Below are 15,618 nucleotides of genomic sequence, written 5' to 3'. Positions count from 1 at the left end.
AATAATTATAAAAATAATTAGATTTTGAGGACTAAAATCCTCCAATTTGCCCTCAACAGATGTATTAAAGTGAGTGCGAAAGTAGGCCATCAGTTTTTCAACGTGAAAATGGTGATAAGTAGTTGGAAATTCCTCATATGAGAAAAATTTTACAATTTTACTACGACAACCATCTTCAATTTTGGTTTTCAAGACTAGATTAACAACATCAGGAGTAAAAAAAATGTTAATGCCATTAACACGTGAGATAATTTCAGTATAAGAACTTCCCTTCCTAAGATTGGCAAAGTGTGAGAACCCGAAAATTTTCTTATTTTTATAGAATATTATTGGAATATTTAAATGATTATTCACTCATTTTCTTCGAATTATTTATTTCGACCATTTTAAATCCATTTATATGGAATGACGCCTCTTTATAATTTTAAAGCGTTTTGTTGAAAAATTCGCTTTTCGAAAATTTGATTAGTTCGGAACGACGGGTGCATGTTTTTCTAGGCTATACTTGAATAGGGAGTGTATTAATATTGAAGAATTAAGAACGATCAATAATAGATTAAGAAAGGTTAATGGAGGAACTAATACTCAATTCACGTGAGGACTCGTAAAATTATTATTGTTAAAACCCCTAATTTTGGCTCAATTAATTATCTATTTGGATTTTTGCCCCGAATATTATTTTCTATCCTTATTAGACCTAAGTACATGGTTTTGTAGTTTCGTTATATTTTTAAAGTATCTCGTTTCAAAAATTATTTTCTTAGAAACTTGTTTAGTGAAAAAGTGAAAACGTGTCTAAACACTTTAGCCAATTGGGAGTACAATAAACTCAAAATTTGAGACCTATACAATGGTCCTAAAATAGACAATTTTAGGTTTAATTATACAAGTGATAGCTAGTGGTACAATCGTTATAAGAATTTTTCAAAGGTTTCAATTTTTATTGCGCCTAAATTAGAAATACGTGTTTGCACGTGCGCGCTTAATTGAGGGACTTTGGACCATTATTTTGGGACAATTAAGAATGGATAATATTTATATAAATGTAAGTACCCTAGAGGTTTAGTGCACTAGTGCAACAAACGTAAGAGAAATCGAACACAAAACGCGCGCGTAGGGTACTAGTTATAATTGATTTGACGTATTAAAAGATTTGACGTCAAGCGTCTTTCGTACGCAAAGGCTTCAGAACCGCAGCTTCATTTCAATCTCATTTCATTTCTGCAAAGCTTCATGGACGGCTAGACAGCAAGAGACAACCGAGGCTTCACCATTTCTTTCTTCCAAAACTCATCCAAATCCTTACCAAAACTTCCATAGATTCTTACCAATCTCCACATTCATTTAGCTTTTCACTTGGACGGCAACTTAGCTGCAAAAGGAAGGAGCTATCCACGGTTTCTTCAAGCTTCAAAGGGGCCGAAAAATCTGTCCAAACCAGTCATCAAAGTAGGTACTAGTCAAGCACCTTGAACTTGTCTTATGGAAGTTGATCTATACATTTGAGTTGGAATCTTCACTTTAGTAGCTTGTATTGTTGGAAACGTGGGCTCTATGAACTCCCACTTTGGGTTGATGGCTGTGATGATGTTTGATGATGGTTTTATTGCTGAATTAGAGCTTAAGGAAGTAGATTAAAGGTGTATTGTGGACAGAAACGTTGTTGAACTCTTGAAGTAAAAAGTTCCCATTTTACCCCTGTTCTGTTCGGTCATTTTAATGCAGAAACTGAGGATTTAATGGCCTGATTATGTTGATTACATGTTGCAGAAGTTGTGTACAAAATTTCGTTGGAAAATATTGAGTTTTGGTTGATCAAACGAATTTATTTCAAAAACTAGTAATCTGGAAAACGGTTTCGCCGTAATCCAGACCAGTGTTTGTATTTCGTCCATAACTCCGTACTCCGACGTCGAAATCAAGTGCCGTTAGCGGCATTTGAAACTAGACGTTCCCATGTTTCCAACGGTGTATAATGGACCTTCTGGTTTCGTGTGTGTAAGCCACACCATTCATCTGAAGTCGACTGTCCTGTTTCTCCGTTCTGCCGAAATGATTTGATGATGCTGCAACTTTAGGCTTGATTTTGAACCAGTTGCATGCTGAAACTTAAAACGATTTCTTCTGTGAAGTTGTAGCCCTATGAATCTATTTTCTAACACTATCAACCATTTCCAATTCCAAGTTAAATTGAGGGAGTTATGATCAATACACGGCAACTGCCTCGTTTTTGAAAACCTTAGTTTTGGACAGATTGCCTTAAGGATTTTTCCAAATTTTGGTTGATTGAATGACCACCCTTCCGAGGGTATTTTTCCATGAAATTTGATAGAGAGATACCTTTCATATGGGAGTATTATACTGCAAAATTTGGTGTCAATCCAAGTCCGATTCGACACTTAATGAAAGGTCCAAAGTCAGAACCAAATCTGGAAATTTTGTAACAGTCTTGAATTTCTCCCAAATTTGAGCTATCATATCTTGGTGCTCGAAACTCCGATTCTTGAGCCGCTTGTTCTGTCCGAAACTTTACTTGTACTTCTAATTGAGTTATAAGTTTCAAGGGCCGGTTTGCAACGAGTGATTTTTGCCGAATTTCCAAAGTTAGCGAAAAACCAACCCCGGCTCAATCCTGGTAATCTAGAACAGCAACTTTAGGCTCATTTTTGAATACCTTCCACTTAGATTCATGGAATGGTGTCTTCTAAGGACTTTTAGTACTTTGGAAGACGATTCCAACGGTACCAAATTCATCAAGTTTCGATTAGTAGAAAGAAAGTTATGATTTTTCAAAGATTTGACCAAAAATCGAAAATTCTGGAAATCCGCGAAGGAACAATTTTACCAGAAATCCGGCCGGATTGTGGCGTGGCCAGCCCTCTTTCGATTTCGATCGTTCGATTTGCAATCGTTTTGCTCGTACTCGTTTCCAACCAATGATTTTAAGGATAATAATCCGATTTCTACTCAAGTCCTGCACCCTTTTGAGAATCCAACTTCAAAGACAAGTCAAACGAAGTTTTCAAATATTTCCGAACCTTACCCGTGTCCAATCTTTCTCACCACTTGGGGACCTATAGTAATTATCTACTATTCGATGTTCAGGCACGCACGAGGACCTCCAAGAGGACCCTACCGTGGAAGTTTGAACTCTCCCTCCAACCTACTTGCTTGCATAACTGGTGAGTGTCAAGTGTATGCCTACTTGAACTCTAAAGTCTTGATTCATGCTTGACTTACCTGATTACATGCTTAGTCTATTCGATTTTGAAAAAAATGGAGTCGAGTGTGTACTTAATCGCACTCGTTCTCATTTGACACGAATAACTCATGTCTAACATGATTTGCCTGGTTTACATGACTTGAAATGCCTGCTTAAACATGTCAAATGCTTGAATACATGAAATGGTATGCTATGATTGCATACGTCGATGGAGTGAATCTCCTCGACATTTACATGATACATGGGGGACGCCCAAACTCATAGGCCGACCTTGGAACTCGAGCCGGCATGGGCTTGATCGGGAACCTCGGTGAACCATGAGATTCACATGATAAGCTTGATCTATTGAGAGATCTCGCTTGGCATACTCGTAAAGTATCGCCTTATAAATGTCGTGCGGGCCCGAAGTGGTGTATGGTGGACGGATGAGAAGTAAGTGGTGAACTACGGATATGAAAATATCAACCCGGTTGACGGAGAGTCATCACGGGGAGATATACAAATGACATCGGCAAATGTGGAACTTAGCTCCTGAGAGCTTCTATATCCTTGAATTGTTTCTGGTTACATTTTATTGGCGTTATTAATTACTTGCAAGCTATTACCTGAATTGTTATTTGGGCTTGTTATCTGAACTATGTGTCTGCATGTGTGTTCTTGGCCTCACGAGCGTTTTGCTCACCCTGTAGATTTGTTTTCCTTAACAGGTTTGAACTCGGAGGTAAAATGGAGAAGCCCTCTTGATGTACTTTTGTTTAGGGCTTGTTATTACTTTTGGTTATGCCTTTGGTTTTGGAATTGTACTTTTGGTATGGAAATGTGACCCTGAGAACTGTCACAATTGGTATCAGAGCCATATGCCGACAGTTGGGACTTTACGTCCTTCGTCTGGAAAAGCCCCGAGCCTCTCGTTCGTGAAGTGTCACGAAGCGAAACTCTCCGTAGGGGATGCCCGCGTGCGGGTGGCAAGCTGATAGGTACCCCGTGATGTGACCCTTTGGACGAAATGTAATCTGTATTCTGACGTGTGGTTTGGAGAATGGATGACTATTATTAAGTTTGAATACTTCCGCATTTATTGTATCTAAGTTATTGGCTTGTGTTGTGTGGCCCGGCTATAAGTTGAATGGAATTGTTTGAGTCCTGGCGAGAGCTAGGCTGGCGTCTCGCGGATACCCTTTGGTTCGCCTTAGGGAGAAGTGGGGGCGTCACAGTTGGTATCAGAGCATAGGCTTTAGATCTTGTAATGTATCTTAGGCTTAAAGTTTAGGATGCCTGACTGTGGGATTAATTTGAATATTATGTGAACTAGAGGGTCTATTGTATCCTACGGGTTTAAGAAATTGGTTACTTGAGAGTTTCTTACTTGGAACTTGTAGAAATAAAAAAATTGAGGAATTAGCTGATGTTATATTGATGGAAAATATGGGATGAGAGATTAGTAGTGAAAGATTGGACGAATTTGAATTATTATTATACTTGTAAGTGTGGAAAGAAGTGAGACAATTATTAGTGCTGGCTAAAGCGGATAAGAGACCGAGATTTGATGGTCAAACTTCATGTATCGTGATTGTGAACCCAGATGAAAGAGTTTCAAAGGAATAAAATGCATTTTCCTGCTCATTTACCTCCTAGAGAATTTATGCTTTGAAATTCTAAAGGAAAAATGAGGATGTACTAGTTTTATTTTCAAATGATGATTGGAAATAATATATATATGCTTTAAGTATGTGTAATTCTTTGATTTTGGTAAATATGTGAATTTTACTTGAATTTCAATTTAAAAATTTGTGAATAACTGATGAGTTTGTTGAAATTTTGTATGTGATGGGCTGATACAAGGTTAAAATTTTCTAAACTAGATTTTCCCCCTTGATTGTATACTGGTGTATTTTCACACTTGAATTCATCTATGGTTTAAAAAAAATAAATAATAATAAAAATAAAAATATCTTGAATTTTCAGAAGAACAGCGAACTTATGTTTTTATAATGAAAATCTTGAACTTGATAAGATTTTTGTTGCTTTAAATACTCTTCTTATCTTTTAAAATTCTTGGTTTTCAAGAAGGGTGAGCCTATCTTTAGGTGTACGGATTGAGGGAACTTTGAGATATAGAGTAACCGCATTCAAGAACACGCAGTTAGTGTGAATTGACTTGGTTTCCATTTGACACGTAAGTTAGCAAGTTGTACTTATTTCTTGGGTTTGAACTTGGAGCTTGAGGCTTTAACTATAAAACCCTAAGACTAGTTATTCTTGGAGATGATGGTGCTCTGGTTGGTGGCTTGCTTATTAAAGATTTTGAATTTCGAATGGATAACCTTTGGTTTCCGCTTGTGTTATGGTTTGATTGGATCTAATTTCGTAAAGGCATGTGATCTGATTGGAATTAGTGATATTCGGACCCATTGGTTTAATTAAGGACTTAGGAAGGGTGGTGCACGCCGTGAGACCTTTTGTATCCCGCTTGCATATACTTCTACATTTTGTGACCCTTAATTGCCTATATACAGTATTTGACATATTGGGCTTGTTTTGTGACTTCTTAACTCGTACTATAACCTTCGATACATGTAAAGAATCATGTCTTGATTCTAAATATTTTTGCAACTTGTATATGCATTAAGTTCTTTTATGATTAATTATTCCTTTTCTTGCGCTTATAGACTCTTATTAAGTATGGTAGCAGGAATAGGAAAAAGGGGTCTTGGCCGAGGGCTTAGACAACCCTGTACTCATGAGAAAAAAATTGATGGATTTATATAATTTAATGAGATCCTAGTACTGAATATGAATCGAGAATAAACCAGAAGATTAGATCTACCAGTGTATAATGGATTAACCTAGTTGGGAACTTAGTGAGATTTTCCTGTGTGAAATTTTAATAGCTGCTTTATACGTATATTATGATTGGTCCTATGGCCATATTTCAACTTTTGTGAAAGTTTGAACTCCAAAAGTATTTCGTGGGTTTGGTGAGATGACTTGAACTCATTACCAATTTGTTCTACTTGAACAAAAGCGCTTTCAATTTTACTTGACTAATACTATACCCAGATTCACTTGTTTTACTTTTCACAAAATTTATATATATATATATATATATATATATGTATACACATTTTGAACTCGTTTGAGACTCGAAATCAGATAGAGTTCAAGTTCGAATCTTTCTTAGGAACATGAATGCCTATTTGTTATGAATCAGATATTAGAAATGATCGGGTTTTATGTTACCAGTAGAGTTAACTCTTGGTTGGATAAAAGGGTGGTAAATGTATTGGATCACAGGTTATGCGAATATGAACCTACATGTTTACCTATCTTTCTTAAAGGTATTTTCTAAAATATACGCCTTACTCGAACATAGATTTAACTCGAAACTTTGAGAAAAAGTGTTGGAACACCCTCCATGTATATGTTATGATTATTATGTATATGTTTTAAAAATCATGCATTAAGTTGCATGATTAATATTCTTAAATCTATTTGAGAGATTTTAAATATGTATTGATGATTGTGGTTAAACATTATTTGAAATCTCTTACTAAGAAAATTTAGTTTTGGGTCGTGAAGAAAAATTTGTATCTTTAACTCTAATTTTGAAAATTTTGAATCGCATTTTGCCACAGATACATTCAAAATACATCAAAAGTCTTGACCTTATCTTGTAAGTCATGATTGGTTTGATTTAGACAAAATTTTGAGGAAAGGGATTTTGGTCCTGCTAGTGCGTAACAGTTTTTTTTGTTAGGATTTGGAACTTGTTTCATATGGCGTGTAATTTATGGTTTCACTACACACGGGAGTAAGACCTTAGAATGGAAGTACATATCATTATATCAAGAGGTATTACTTTAGTCGTGTGTGTGGATTTTCTTAAGTATCATTCGAGGAGAGGGAAGAGTAAATATACCTGGATGACTTAGATGCGTGAGAATTTACAGGTTGTGGATAGTTGAGTTTCAAATTCTGATTTGCTACTTATTTAGATGCTTGAGCAGTTGATAGGCTAACAGTCAGGATTAAGAAAATGGATGAATGAAAAGTTTGGAAGAGATGCGTATAGAAATAGAAATTTTTCACAAGGAGTTGGAATTCCAAACTAAATTGGCTGAATTCTGGGAAGAAAAAAAAAAGTCGAGAACTTAGGGTTGAAGATGGGATCCAATGTTTAATCGCCGATTTGAGATATTAAAAGTTGTGAGATTTGGGTGAGTGAAAGGAAATATTTGATGGCTTGAATGAGCCTAACGATTAGGGACCGGATGTTATATTTGGAATGGACGCTTGAGGCTATATATACATAGATTATTGAGAGTTGAACGATGAGACTATTAAGAACAAATGCTCCATAGCCTCACATAAACGAGAATTATAATCAAGGGTCAGGAGCAGCGAATAAGGGATTTAAAGTAGAGTTACTACCAACCGGGAATTCTAGAAACTGATGTGCTTAACCACTTCCAATTCAAGATGGGGATGCTTGAATTTTCAGTTATGCCAATTGGGTTGACTAATGTATCAGCAGCAATTATTGCATTAATGCATCAAGGTTTTAAATCGTAATAGGATTAATCTGTGATGGCATTTATTGATGATGTATTGATATACCCTAAAGTTTGAGAAAATCATGAAAAAATACCTGATGGTAGTTTTACAAACCCCGAGAGAACGCTAACTTTTGTTAAGTCCAATAAATGTGAGTTCGATGGGAAGAAATAGCCTTTCTAAGTTATATAATATCTAAGGAAGAAATTGTTGTTAACTCAGTTTAAGTGGAAGCTGTTTAAGAGGAAATGACTAGAAAATCCTACCGAAATTTGGAGTTTTTAGAGGTAGTCGAATATTATCTTGGTTTGATCAGGGACTTCTAAGGATACGAGACTTGACAAGTTATTTGAGATTCTAAATGTGAGGAAGAATTTGAAGGTGAAAATCGTTTAACCAGTGCACTTGTGTTGGCTTTACCGAGCGGATGAGGTTATTTTGTGATTTATACAGATGGTTCAAAGGATGGTTTAGAATGTATATTAATAATATATGATGAGGTGATTGTATATGCCTTCTGAAAGTTAAAATCTTCCGAAAGAAAGTAATCAACTTATGATTTGGAGTGAGTTGGAAAACGTAAGTCAATGATTGATCTGATAGGCTTAACCATGAAGGGAATGATGTTGTTCTAAGTATGAATTTCGAGGACGAAATTCCTTTCAAGGAGGGGAGGATGTGAAAACCCGAAAATTTTCTTATTTTTATAGAATATTATTGGAATATTTAAATGATTATTCACTCATTTTCTTCGAATTATTTATTTCGACCATTTTAAATCCATTTATATGGAATGACGCCTCTTTATAATTTTAAAGCGTTTTGTTGAAAAATTCGCTTTTCGAAAATTTGATTAGTCCGGAACGACGGATGCATGTTTTTCTAGGCTATACTTGAATAGGGAGAGTATTAATATTGAAGAATTAAGAACGATCAATAATAGATTAAGAAAGGTTAATGGAGGAATTTATACTCAATTGTCGCGCCCCACTTTTTGATAGTGTGAATGAGTGATGATGTGTGCGTGGTGTGAGATGTGAGTGGTGTAATGGAATGTGAACGTGTGTAAATGAAAAGTAAAAGGCCATGGGACTTGATAATGCGACGGTTTGGCCATATAAAGTTCAAAAAGGGTTTTTTGTATCAAAAATGGAGTCGCCACTTGGTATAGAGTTAGGGTGTACCAAGTCACCCAAAAATGATTTTTGTTTTTGAATAAAAAAGTAAATAAACCCTTTTTGAGAACTTTTGGGTCTACGTAACCAAAAGAGGGATCGGGGGTCACATTTGACGAAGGGGAAGGCAAGGATAAAAATCCAAGGCACCCCTTCGACCTAGCCAAGGCTAGTTGCGTGACTTAAACCAATTTTCCTAATTTTTCTACCCAAGGTATGTATCGCATATTGGATATGTCTATATGAATGCAAAACCCTAGACCTAGGGGTATTGGGGGAAATTTCTCTTCAAAGGTTGAGTGGTGCCAATCACATTAATTGTGAAGCCCAACAATGATCCTTTTGGAGAGGTCACACCTAAACCTAAATGACGTGAAAAATGAGTGGAATGCATGCCATGTGAAAGTGTGAGTTTGTGTGAAGTGAAAAAAATGATAAAAGTAATAAGATATAAGTGAAGGTGTGCAAATGTAGATGAAAGTACTCGTGTGCGAGTGAAGATAAAAATGTTCGTGTGCAAGTGAAGATAAAAGGGTTCGTGTGCAAGTGGAGATAAAAAAGTGTTCGTGTGCAAGTGGAGATAAAAAAGTGTTCGTGTGCAAGTGAAAGTGATAAAAAGGTGCATGTGTGCAAATGAGACAAAAGTGAAAATGTGATGATAGAGTGGATTGAGAATGCATGAGCCTAGGGAATTCATGCATATTGGGTACGGGGAGACCTAAATCGTGACTCAATTTGCCCTTTTATAGAGAGGATACAAGCGTGCTAAGGCTTTAGAAAAAGCCACACTCGTCTATATCCCATATTTAAGGGGACTCTTCAGGCAAATGTACCCTAACTAGCATGAGATGCAAGACCTAAAGTGAGGGGAAAGGGGAATCGAGGAGCATGCCAGATGATAAAACTAAGGAAAAAATGCATGATATGTAGTGAACAGGCAAATAATGCATTAATGAAAAACAAAGGAAAAATCCTATTGGGTCTAGCGTTGGACTAGCCCTTTCTATGAATTCCTACTAGCATTAGACTAGTGGAAACAATAAAAGAAGCCACAACTAGCGTTGGACTAGTGTGGTGACGTACATTCATCCATTCCATTCATCCACACCATGAAAAGCGAGTAGACATGCAAATCACTTATAAACACGTAGCACATAACACTTAGCATGCTCGACTAGATGCAAGAGCCTAATAAAGCAAATTAACATGTAACAACTAAGCAGGCAAGACACATAAGGCAATTAAAGCCCTAACTATTACATTTGCTAGCTAGGCACACGTCTTCGATAGGTCTTCATTGAATGCTCCTCCAAGCCCTATCTATTACATTAGGGAGACCCTACTACAATCTAAAAGGGGGAAAAGGAATAAAATAATTAAATCCCTAACTATTACAAGCCAAGAGGTGTACACATACCCCATAATGAATAACTTAAATAAAAAGCAAAAGTAAATAAAGAAAATGAAAGGAATTAAAGAAAGGCAAAGAAAGCAAAGTAGACATGCATATTCACATAACACGTAGGAGCACGTAGGAAAAATAAACTCAAGAATATAGAAGTTACCTCCCTTGCAATGGAAATCGAGTACATGAGATATTAGCTTCAAAACAATAAAAAGGTCAGGGTACCAATTTATTTGGCAAATAATCACAAAGGCTAAAAAATAAGCATGAATTTGAATCAAGTAATCATGTCAACAACCCACATTTAAGAAGTCAAAAGAAGAAGGGACTTAATTGCAAAAATGAACAAAGTTTTGGGGTCAAAATTGAAGACAAATAAAGTTCAGGGACCTAATTGAAATTAAATTAAGGACCGAATTGAAAGAAGTTGAAAATGTCCAGGGCCACAATACAGTTAAGGAGAAATTTAGGGACTGATTTGCAAAAACATTTTCTGGTTTCTTAATGGACCAAAACATTGGGCCATTTCCTTTATTTGCTTGGACCAAAAGCTTCCCAGCCCAATGGGAAACCCAAGGTAAGAGAAGTAGGCCAATCTGCTATTTTGGCCCCAAAAAAATTAACCAACAAAACCGATGGGCTTCTACCCCTTTGGCCCAAACCAAAACCCCAACATCATGAACTAAGCCCACTTTCTTAAACCCAAACAACAAAAAAAACTCTTAGCCCACATCACTTATTTTATTGAACCCAACATGATGAAACCAAATAAAAGTAATAAACCTCAATTATAACCTGCAAACAAGAATTAATCTATCCCAACAAAATCACATAAAATATGCAAACAGAGGATTAAACTCAAAAGAGTGAAATTAGTTCGATTTTTCCAGATTTTGGGCCACAATGAAATTAGACAGAAAATGAGGGATCCAATTGATTAAATGTTCCAATTACTTGGGCCTTAGTAGAATAAAAAGAAACTTGAGGGGCCAAAGTGTAATTTTTAGAAAGTATTTTCATGCAAATTTTCATGCAATCTACGTGAATGACTTCTGCAACCCAGAAACATTTCTGCAGCCAAGACATTACCGCAATTTCATTTTTCGTAAGCAACTATCAATCTCAACATAAATTGGATCAAAATCCTTTCAACCAAACATGCGAAACATGACAGACAAATCTAACATTCAACAAACCCAAACATAGAAAAACAAAATCATGCAAATGTTGGAGAGTTTTATGCAAAAGATTCGACATTTTTCATCCGCAAGTTCTTGCAGCTTGTGTTCATTCTAATGCAACTTTTCCAATCCCATCTTAGCTAGACTCTTAAACAAACATCACCACCTTGACCTTGACAACAAAATCACCAAAACTCAACATCCAAATAAACTAAAAGACTTAGCATAAAGAAGGCAACTCCAGCAAATTTTTGCTGCAATTTTGCAGCCCAAACTCACATCAACTTCATGCCAAAAGAAAATCTCAAACCAAAACCCAACCTCATGTTCTTGTTAAACTTATCATTCCCAATACTCTATCATTCATGCAAGGAAATGGCAAAAAAAAAAAAACAGAAATACTGAAGAGCTTCATGCAAATAAGAATGCGGGCAAAGCCTTCTGTCAAAGGAAAGAAAATGCAGCAGCTAAAAGGATCTATGCAACTCCCCACCTGCTGCCGAAACAAACTCTAAGCAGCCTTGTGTAGAGCCATTTCATCTATCCAAACTTTGGGCTTTAAGCAGCAAACAAAAAAAAATCCTCATCCGACAAAGCAAAGCATTGAAGGAAATTATGCAAATTTATGAATGAAATTGCTGCAATATGCTGAGAATTTTCTGAAATTTTTCGGCTTCCCTATGCGAAGAGGGACAATAAAACAAGTTCCTCAAATACTAACAAAGGTTCAGCAATACAAAGGCACATGGACATCTACTAACTTCAAACCTAAAGCTTCAAGAAAAACAGCCTAAAATCCAGATCATAAGAACGAACAAGATACTAAGAAACGCCTGCAACCCACAACCACATGATTCAGTTTCACAAGAGAAAGAAAGCACGAAAGATAACAGCTTTTTGGTTCCTAAGCTTGCAGCAACGAGATCCTAACCACAGCTTTGGTATCACACAAGTTCATGGTATCCACAATCAGGCGACAAACTAAACAAGAACAACCAGCAGGTCACAACTTTGGTAACTAAAGAAAGACAAGGATGCTTTGCAGTCATCATGCACGAAAAGGGTTCAGATTTCTTCTAAAAACTGTGTCAAAACAAGATGGAGAAAGATCCATGATTACCTGAAAACACCTAAGCTGCTAAACGAAACAGTAGAGGCTCCTGGAAATCGCACGGCTCCGGCAATTGAAATCCACGTTCTGGGTTGCGAGAGGCTCCAGCGCTGATGCAGGCGATATCTTCCTTCGCATTCTCTGATTCGCAGCCGAAACTCTCCTCACAGCCCTCTCTCTTTCGGTCTTTCTTTCACTCCTTCTCAACCTCTCCAAACCCCTAGATGTTTCTTTTCTGGTTCCTTTCTATCTCTTAAGCCGCCGCCAACTTTCCCTCGGTAGGTCTCTTTTCTTTGGCTTGTGTTTCTCTCTTCCGAATCTCCCTTCTGAATCCTCCTAGTTCTCGGTTTTCCTTTTAGCCGTTCCCTCTATCCTCTTCTCCTCTGCTGTTTTCCCGTTTCTCTTCTTGCCGTTCAACGCTCCCTCAAAAATCCCCTTTTTGTTTCTCCGTCCCTCACCTCTTTTTGCTCTCGGTCATTTTCTTTCAGTTTGCAGCCGTTCCCTCTATCCTCTCTTGCTCACCGAAAAACTTCCCCCTGCGGCTGGCTTTCTCCTTTGCTTTTTATACCAGAAACCTCACAACCCTAAACACTCCCAGCCATCTTCTGTATTTGCAGCCCAAGGAGCCGTCCCAAACTTTCCTTGCAAGCTGCTACAAATGCAGCTTGCCGCGGCTATCCCTTTTTTTTTTTTTTTTTTTCAACTTAATAAATACATAATATAAATAATAATAATAATAATAATAACAAAATGACAAAAACCATGTAATAATAATAAGAATGAAAACAAATAAATAAAAAACAAACTAAATAAATAAAAACAACAAAAATGTCCATTTTTCAAATTTTCTTCATTTTTCCTTTTTTCTCTCTTTTTTTTCAAAATAACTTAATAAAAATAACTAAAGTGCAAAAAGGTTGAATTTAAAGAAATAAACATATTTTTGTGAAGAAATTTCCCTTTTTCCTTTTTTATGATTTTTCTTTTCATTTTTCTTTCAAGAAAGCATTGAATAAAAACAAAAATGACTAAAACATATTTTTGATATTTTCCTTTTCCTTTTCCTAAAAACTCCATACTAATTTTAAACTTAAAAGCCAAAACTAAAAACTAAAATAAAAATAAATAGCAAATGAAATAAATCAACTAAAAGGGCGAAAATGAATAAAACTAAAATAACATAACAACTAATAGTGCAAAACACACAATAACGAACCAAAATGCAAGCAATCTAAAATGAAAATCATGAAATAGATGCTACATCAAATTATTCAAAATTTGGTGTCTACAGTTTGCCCCTCTTTGTCTGAGTTTTGAAAAAACTTGGGACAAAGAAATAGACACCAAATACTTACCTGTGTTATTGGGCTGCAAAATGATTCCAACGAACAAGAATTCTAAAAAAATGGGACTGACCCGAACATGAATGTAAAAAATGGGATAGACCCGAACAGAAATTTAAATTTGGGATAGACCCACGGGATAGACCCGGACAGAAATGTAAAATTGGGATAGACCCACGGGATAGACCCGGACTGGAATATAAATTTGGGATAGACCCACGGGATAGACCCGGACAGAAATTTAAATTTGGGATAGACCCACGGGATAGACCCGGACAGAAATGTAAATTTGGGATAGACCCACGGGATAGACCCGGACAGAAATGTAAATTTGGGATAGACCCACGGGATAGACCCGGACAGAAATTTAAAATTGGGATAGACCCGGATAAAATTTAAAATTGGGATAGACCCACGGGATAGACCCGGACAGAAATGTAAAATTGGGATAGACCCACGGGATAGACCCGGACAGAAATTTAAATTGGATTTGATCTGTCAAGATATAAGAAATTAAATTTTGATTTTCCAAGAAACAAAAATTTGAACTTGATTTTCGATTTTTGACTTTTGAATTTTTCTGATTTTTCGAGAGAATCTTTTTCCAAAAATAATTTGCCCCAGTGTAGGGCCCTTTTCCCTTCTTTCTTCTCTTTCTTCGGCATCGGCCTTCTACATCGCCAGATGCTTTTCGTCGACTTCAACTGTGAATACCTGCACAGGGCTTACGTGCACTCAAATGAGCGTGACTGATTTGAAAAATGCATTATTTTGATTCTTGGACGAAATCCTCAATTGGACTACAAAAATATTTGCCCCTGTGTGGGCTTATTTTGCAAAATTTTGCAAATAAAAATTTTGCCCCAGTTTGGGCCCATTTGATTGCAAAAATTGGTTTAGATGATTTCCCATTTACTTGAACAAAGAAAAACCGCACTTTCTAAAATTTAGAAAAGAATGCACATACAACAATGTGAAGAAACTTTAATCGTCAAGTTTGAACTCATGCAGAAATTTCATGATGAATTCCTCGAAATAACACCAAATTTAAGAAGAAGATTTCTTCCTTACTTTTAGCATTGGTGCTTAGGGTAATGGGTCACCACTTCTGGTTGACTCATCTTTTCAGGACCAATCAGGTGACTTTATTTTTGAAATGGCCAAGGAAATGGGAGATAAGAATCTGTCTCATTTTTGTGCCCCAGTTGTATGTAATCCATTCAATGTCACATCTTAGTGAAAGCAAAGAGTTTGTTACCCTTATTTTCAAGAAAACTTAGTCAACATACAAGCTTTCTAGGCTTGTAACGTATGGACAGAAGTGATAGCTAAACATGTGGAAACGGGTTATGCCCTTATGATCACAAATGATTGATGGATTTCTTATGAGCATGATCCTCATTTTGGATTGTCATGAAAGAATAAGTCAACGATGGACTTTATTAGCTTGTAATTTGGCTTGAAAACGATAGTTTAAGACTTTCAAGGATATTGCACCATAGATCGCATTTTTCCAAAATTGCCCCTATTTTGAAATCAAAAGACTTCAGCCTTTGTTTGCATTTTTCTCATCACTCACCGGAGACTTCAGCGTCGAATTTTCTGCATTTTCTTGCATTTACTTTT

Source organism: Coffea eugenioides, chromosome 6, assembly GCF_003713205.1.
Source record: "Coffea eugenioides isolate CCC68of chromosome 6, Ceug_1.0, whole genome shotgun sequence".
Classification (NCBI taxonomy): domain Eukaryota; kingdom Viridiplantae; phylum Streptophyta; class Magnoliopsida; order Gentianales; family Rubiaceae; genus Coffea; species Coffea eugenioides.
The sequence above is the reverse complement of the archived record's forward strand: the minus strand, read 5'-3'. Positions refer to the sequence as shown.